Here is an 8166-nt window from a genome sequence, read left to right as displayed (position 1 = left end):
GCTCGTATCGGACTGTTACTCAGATTTATTGAAATCGTGACTTTGATACCAATTTTACAACTTGCTGTATTTATTTAAAGTCTAAATCGTTGTTTTGCGATTTATTTGTAATGTTTTTTTTTCTATTATTGAAACCTTGTATTTCTGTTTGGGAGTATTGTGACTCAAAATTATATAGTTCTAATACTCATTAAATTGTTTTCTTTATTATTTATTTCTTTAGTAGATATATATTAATAGTAGTAAAATAAGTGCTTTAACTTGCTCATTTTATAAAAGTTGATGAAAATTGTGTGTTTAGTGAACTTAATCATAATATTATTATTATTTTTTATATTTTCTTGTACTATGTACAATTTTTATACTTAATTAATTTGTGTGAAGTGAAAATAATTCCTTTTGAATGGCAAACAGGAGCCTCCTGATAGTATTATACATTAACTGTAGAGACCATGTAATTTGAATCTCATCATATCAGGGGATAATTCTAAGCCTTATCTGTTTACAAAAATTGAGGTGTTTCATCATGCAATGATGTTTACACATAGAGATAAAAAAAAACAACACGAAAATCTCATTGCAGTAGAAATATTGTTTATTGTTTGAAAGTTTAGTGTATTTAAAATTAAAATTGGTCAGGAGAAATGTTTCTGTTTCCTTCTGAGGGAGATTAGTACATTACATTTCTTGAGAGTGTTGAAAATATGTATTATTTTATGGTTCTTTGGACACCCTAGTTGCCAACTTATAAGAATGGATTAGTAGGTACAATAGGTTACTGAAATTTAAGATTACTGGTGAACAAGGATAGAAGGTCTGTAGTTACAATGTACCTCCTGTGCTAGTAAATCAGAACATGTAGCTGCTATATGGTAACTAGGATTTACAACCTGTAGATGTCCTAGTTGCTACACTATAAGGTTGATAGCTACAAGCATTCCATTTTGTAATTCCAAACTCTATACATACCTCAGTTATTTTAAAGTAACACCTGCCACAAAGAACTTATAGTACATACATCAGTAAGTGCTATGTTTAATAACTTGTGTGTATGTTTATATTTCAGTAGCTGTTAAGGTTTTTATGGTATTTTGGCTGCCAGACTTTAAGGTTTGTAGTATTTGTACTAATTGTTCAAGGTTATGTCGATAGATGTCAGGAGTGCCCATACTACAATATCTGATACGGTATATGGCTAGGTTCCAATTTTGCAGACACCCAGGATGAACAGTCAAGGTCTAGGATCTGTAATTATACTAGATGTAGATATCAGGATTTCACTTATTTATGTAAATGGCAGTAACTGCAAAGGCTTAGAATCTATTTTTAGGTTAGACCTGAATGTTAAGCAGAGTGCACAGTATAAAAATTGTCAAGGCTGGATGTGGAAAATTGACATTATGAAAACATAATAGAGAGCATGTAATTGCTGATGTCTAATGTCTGTTGTTAGATTAGATGTGAGAAATTAGTATTGTACAAAAACACTACGCATGTTCACTGCTAATATCCAAGGTGTATGAGTAAAATAGATGTGAAGAATTAACATTGCGTAAACATACTTTATATAATAGCTGTTAAGGCCTAACAACTGGTGTAAGCTTAGGTGTGGACTGTGAAGAATAGACATTGTGTAAAGACACTAAGTACAGTAGCAGTTAATATAGGCTAACATTTGTTGTGAGATTAGATGTGAAGAATGGACATTGTGTAAGGATATTAAGTACAGTAGCAATTAATATAGATTAACATTTGTTGTGAGATTAGATGTGAAGAATGGACATTGTGTAAAGATATTAAGTACAGTAACAATTAATATAGGTTAACATTTGTTGTGAGATTAGGTGTGAAGAATGGACATTGTGTAAAGATGCTAAATACTGTAAATGCCAAGCTAAGACCTGTTCTTGGACTATACATCTAGTTGGAATTTCTGTTGTGTAAAATACTAATTACAGGAGCTGCTAATAAGGTAGTTAGAATAGAAATGAGGAATTAAGATATATAAACATGCCAAATACAATGTCTGCCAAAGTCAAAGGTTTATTTTTAGATGGCAGGGTCTAAGGTCTATTTAGAATAGTAATTCCCAAGATGTAACATTTATTGTTAAAATAAATAGGATAATTTAAGGAGTTCAGGAATTACTGAGGTTTAAGTTCTGACAACACACTAAACACCAGGATTTGTATGCTCTGAATACTATCAGTTGTCAGAACGTGCATGTGTACTATAGTTACATCTACAGAATGAAATCTAGAATCATACTGTTAACCAGTGTTTGTGTTTCAGAGCAGTAATGACAAGGGTCTTCAGAGACACTTCAGTCACTACCTTCCAATACTAACAAATGTAGAGGATATAGTGAGTAATCGATTAAAGTTTAAGGTGTAAAGTCTATGCATGTAGGTTAAGTACTCTTTGTATTTGTAAATTACACAGCTAAAACAGGATATAAATATGTGATTTTAGCTGTTTTGTTTACAGATAAATGTGATTTTTCAGGGAACCTGTGTTATTTTATTAGATAACTTGACAATTTTTAAAGCCTGTAGATACATGCTTACTAGGAGTTGTTTCAGAGATTAGAGGTTTTTTGCTAGAGGTTTCTGTAGACATGTTGGTTGCCAAGAGTTTGTGTGAAGACATAGTGGTTGTCAGACGTTTTTATAGACATACTGTTTTCCAAAGGTTTCTGTAGACGTGTTGGTTGCCAAGAGTTTCTGTGAAGACATAGTTGTTGTCAGACGTTTTTATAGACATACTGTTTTCCAAAGGTTTCTGTAGACGTGTTGGTTGCGAAGAGTTTCTGTGAAGACATAGTGGTTGACAGACGTTTTTATAGACATACTGTTTTCCAAAGGTTTCTGTAGACATGTTGGTTGTCAAGAGTTTCTGTGAAGACATAGTGGTTGACAGACGTTTTTATAGACATACTGTTTACGAAGGTTTCTGTAGTCATAGTGACTGCTTGGATGTGCTCGAAAAATACATTGAATTTACCAATTCTTTTATATTTTCTGTAACTAGATTCAATTTTAATTATTAACTGTTTTTAGGCATAAATATGAATACTTCCCTGATGTATGGAATAGCCATATTTGTTGTAAGAACTGGTAAGGTTGTTTTAGTAGATGACCATGTTTCAATATATTTGGGTGGTGTCATAAAAAGTAGAGATGTCCTTTTTTCTGGATATCCATCTTGAGATTGTAAACTTATTTTAACATGTACATCAGCAACTAAAATGAAAAAAAAAAAATCATACAGTTTGTTCTATAGAAGTTTGTAAGGAACTAGACTGTATAACCCAAAATATCTGTAACCTTCTTATACTGTATACACCTCAAGTAGGAAAAAAATGCCTTTATTGTCTTTGAAAAAAAATTGATTTCTCCTTATGTATATACATAAAAAAATATACACACATATATTTATGTGTGTGTGTGTGTATATGTATGTATATAAAACAGATTTTAAAATTGTATTCGTGGTTTTAAAGCAGTTACTGAGAAACGTTAAATCACCCCCCCCCCCTCCCCAAGGAAAAAAATATATGGGAGGCATTAATAAGATAATGATATAGTTAAGCAGAAAACAATTCTATTAAATGTTTCTGTATATTTTTTCGTAAATGTATTACAAAATGGTTGTAATAAAAAGTAACGTATAGTTTGGTTGCAACACCACTAGGAATAATAATGTGGCAAATAAAATAAACATACATGTTTAAACAAATTTCTTTTTAGTAATGAAAGATGAGGGATTGTGACGTGATTTTATTTTTTGTTGAAAACTAAATTTTTTCGTCCTGATAAAACAGGGTACAAGAATTATGTGCTTTGGTGCCAAAGTAAAAAATAAAATGCGAATTATTTAATGAATTTAATACAATTATTCCAGTTCAACCACTGGCAGCTGTCTAGAGATTAATCCTTAAGAGTTAACATTCTTTGAAAAAAAATCACCCATTGATTTGAACAGATAAGTGAAAACAATGTCCATGTACTTACGTCAATAGTGAAGAGAATAATGTTTTTCTCAATATAAATCTCGTTTTTTTTTTTTTTCATTTCTAGCTTGTTGTTATCAACTTGTTATTTTTGCAGCGTGTTTGTTTTGTCGGAGTATTCCAGCAGTAATGGTAGTCAGATAACACTAGTTTGTCAGAGGTACATCGCCTTAATATATTGAAGGGAAGGCTATAATCAGAAATTATTTATTTATTAAGAAAATGTTTGTGTTAAGTTGGAGTGTATGTGACTTTCAAAGCTTTCCTTACTTCTTTTTATTTAATAGATTATTTTCGTAACGTAGTTACGCGAGCAAAATTAAATAAATATATATATATAATATATATATACGTTAAGAGGCTAACCTACTTTAGATTAAAATGTGATGGTTTGTTAATTTGCCTTGACTAATTATGGACGCTATGAAATAAAGTCAGTGCAGATAACTAACAGGTTTTTAATATAAGAAATCACCTTGTGGAATGGTAGACCACTAAATGTTGCTGTGAGTCTATGTAGGGCAGCACTAAATAAATAAAAGACCGAAAAACAACAATAAAAAAACGAATGAAGTTATAACTTTCTTCACTGAAAATATTCAACAATACATGATACACGTGGGTGATGCATAAGAGCCTAACTTATTGGACTGGAAAAACGTTTTTTTTTCTTCTTTTTTTACTGGCTCATTTTAACTTTGCACGTATGTAACGGTTATTGATTCCAGAAAAGCGAGATGCATCCCAAGAAATAACCAGTTATGCCTAAATTTATCTCTCTGTCAAAACCTTGCACTGGCCTCTTACGTAAAACGTGAGTAATGAATGACCAGTGTTAGAAAAATAATACATTTTTTTTTTCAGTTATTCGTACAATTAATATTATTCTTCATTTAATTATCATTCTGTTTGAAGGTGTAATGATTATACACGAATTGTTTAAGATTTTGTAAGCACGAAACATAGATAAGTATCTTACTTTAACTTGGAATAACCTATTCTAACGGTAAGAAGTGAAGATTTTAATCTAAAAGATCAGGAATGGAAACGACAGTAAGTGTACAAACTTACATTTGTCATAAGAATTGTTCTGTTTATAAAAGTTTAATGACATATTCATCGAAAAAAACCTTAACTATTTCTTCGTTTGTTTTACTTCTGGTAAATTCTGTATTATCAGTGGATAATACTTACCTCCATTAATTTATTCTCGAATTGTCGTGTTTTTGTTGTTGTATTTCATTTACTTGTGTCCTTTAAAAATATAATATAAATATTTTCTTTATTTCTGTGCTAATTTCAGTGGCTTTAAAAAGAATGTATTGTTATTATTATTATTACAGTATATTACTGTCATTTTCAATACAATTTATACTTATTTAGCACACAAATAGAGTGCCATGGCAGCGTTATTTGATGATGTTACAGAGTAAAAGTGTTACCATGAGTCATTACAAGGTTGGGACAGATAGTGATGGTTCATTGGTTAATGTGTTAGTGACGTTTAGTGTGTCTGCTGGTATTTTATGGGTTTGTAATGAAAAATTGTCATTTGTTGTGTAACATCAATTATTGTGAGACAATTTTATGGTTCACATTTGTGTATTTATGCAACGTAATAATCATTAATAATATACTCGTACATCTAAATATCTAATAATTCGCAGTTGAGAATTATTTTTTTTGCTCGTAATAATCATTTTTTAAAATAAGACAATTCGATGTTAATAAAATTTACTATGGAACTTTGGTGCGCATGTTCTTGCCATGAGATATAATGCAAAGTTAAACTATGGGAAGGTATGAGAAACACTACTGTTAATCTAAACTGTACTGAACATGTTCTCAAAATTAATGTGGTTTTTTCTGTATTTTGAAATAAGTTACTTAACTTTTAGAATTTCATGCAAACCCTGCAAATTAAACACTTATAGACAACTTCCCATTGTGTTATGTACATTTGTAAAGGAAAATTATAAGGTCAAAAGGTGCTTTCTCACAAACTTGGATTATTATTAGTAAATACATGTTTCAAGAGAGATTCTTTCCGGTAATATTAGTTTAGTTATACTGATATAGCAGGAACTATAGTTATTTGTACTTAATGGACATGTTTCTATTATGCTAACCTATGAGAAAACTGATATTTTAACTGTAGTAGCAAGGGGTTTATAAATTATAGTCGTAATGAACGGCTGTATTTTATCAACGATAATATTCTCTGTTATATATCAAACCTGTTGCCATCTGTTGAGCATTTTAGAAAATATAATATATGGAAAGCTATGTAACATTTCTGCATTACCACGAAAACTTGATATGAACTAAGCTACCTTTAATTTCAATATATAAATTAGAAATAGCGTTTCTAAAGCTGACAACAGATGGCGGTATATGTAGCGGTTCATTGCGAGTCCCCAAACTGGTCTTCGATAAACGAGAGTTAAAAACGATGATTCAAAGTACAGGTAAAAGAATGTTTTAAAATGGATATGCTTGATCGAATTAGTAAAATGTAATACAATAAACAAATACTAGTATTATGTATTATCATGTATAATGTTTTCCAAGTATATGTCTATGTATTTATCATGTACTTAAAACTACAAGTTTGTAAATGACTGTACATAATATTGTGTCTTATGAAGTGTAATGATATTTAATGTGTGATTGTGATTTAATTATTTATATTGTTGAAGCTAAAATAGCATCTTGAAAAGTTCTTAGAGTTTTAAAGTATTAACGTGTGTTGTAAAAAGATTTTTAACTGTTTTCTTCGTATGCAGAACAATTACGTGTAAACCTATTATGTACTTTGTCACTAGTTATAAGAAATTCGTGTATTGTTGAAGTCACGATTAGCCTGTTTATATTCTACTTGGTATGTGTACATAGTGTCTCCTTTTTTCTATATATACTTTGCCAGATTTTGTACTTCTCTGCTATCCGTATTGTCATTTCAGAAGTGCGAAATAAATTGTAGCTTGAATTTGTCTTCATGTAATAAAAATTAATGATTCAAATAAAGTCGAACGCTTGTATTGATGCGTTTCGTTAGCTTAGAATAATGCGTTTCTTCGATACACCAGATTGTTAATACGTATTTATATATTTTTACATAATACTTTTTTAACGCTGGCTAAGCCTTTTCATTGTATTGTAATTTCGTAATAACTTGTATTATGTGTGCAACTGTTTGGGAACCGATAAGGCGTCGTTCACAATGTCCACCATTTTCGCGTATAAAACGTGCGCATTATCACGACTGTGCCGGTCTGTGGTTCTGAAGATCTGAGGTTCGCGCCTCCTTCACCACCATGAATAAATAGAAGCACTTTGGGGTCTTGGGTGCGTTTTAAGAGTGTCAGTCAATCCCACTATTCGATTAGAGTAGTCCATGAGTTGGCGGTAAGTGTTGTTGATAAGTTGCTTTCCCTCTAGTCTGTCACTTTAAAATTAAGAACAATTAGCGCATATAGCCCTCGAGTAGCTTTGCGCAAAATTCACGCCCCCAAACCACCATGACAACGTTTACATTAATTAAATGGCGAAGTTTTTTTTTAGAGAGCAATTAGTTATTATAAACATAAAGTAAAAGGTATTTAAGGCCACAAAATTTGACGAAGCCACTGTTGCTCAATACTTATGAATTTATTTTTATTGATAGCGGTATGCTCAGCGGTAAATTTATGGACTTACACCACTGAAGCCCGAGGATCAATTTCCCACGGTGAACAGAGTGCAGATAATCCATCGTGTAAGTTTGTGCTAAAAAACCATAACAACCTTTCGAAATTTTTTAAAAAGCGGGCACGAGCTTCTCCTTCTGCGGACTTACAACGCTAGAAACCGGGTTTCGATACCTGTGGTGGGCAGAGCACAGATAGCCCATTGTGTAGCTTTGTGCTTAACTTCAAAACAAACAAACAAACTCTTAATTTAAATTTTTTTAATAATACTAGCAGGAAAACGTTACGTAATCTTTGTTCTAAAGATATATTAAAAAGTCGATAAATGGAACATAATAGTTTTAATGTCCAAAAAGTGTTTTGGTTATAGAACATTACAACTTATATTTACAATGAGTCAAATGATTCTGATAAAGATGTAACATACAAAATAAAATATTTTCTTCACAAGTACAGCCCCCTAGT

General features: G+C 31.2%; 1 long non-coding RNA gene across 1 annotated transcript; it reads left to right on the top strand.

Moving 5' to 3' along the window:
- Positions 1-260: 260 nt before the first annotated feature.
- Positions 261-7042, top strand: LOC111085323. Its single transcript, XR_002610166.1, has 2 exons — positions 261-2719; positions 2778-7042. It is a non-coding gene; the product is annotated as an uncharacterized LOC111085323 (long non-coding RNA).
- The last annotated feature ends 1124 nt before the right edge of the window (positions 7043-8166 follow it).

The sequence above is a fragment of the Limulus polyphemus genome, unplaced genomic scaffold, assembly GCF_000517525.1.
Source record: "Limulus polyphemus unplaced genomic scaffold, Limulus_polyphemus-2.1.2 Scaffold332, whole genome shotgun sequence".
In the NCBI taxonomy this organism is placed as follows: Eukaryota; Metazoa; Arthropoda; class Merostomata; order Xiphosura; family Limulidae; genus Limulus; species Limulus polyphemus.
Note: the sequence above shows the minus strand (reverse complement) of the source record. Positions and strands in the feature narration are given on the sequence as shown.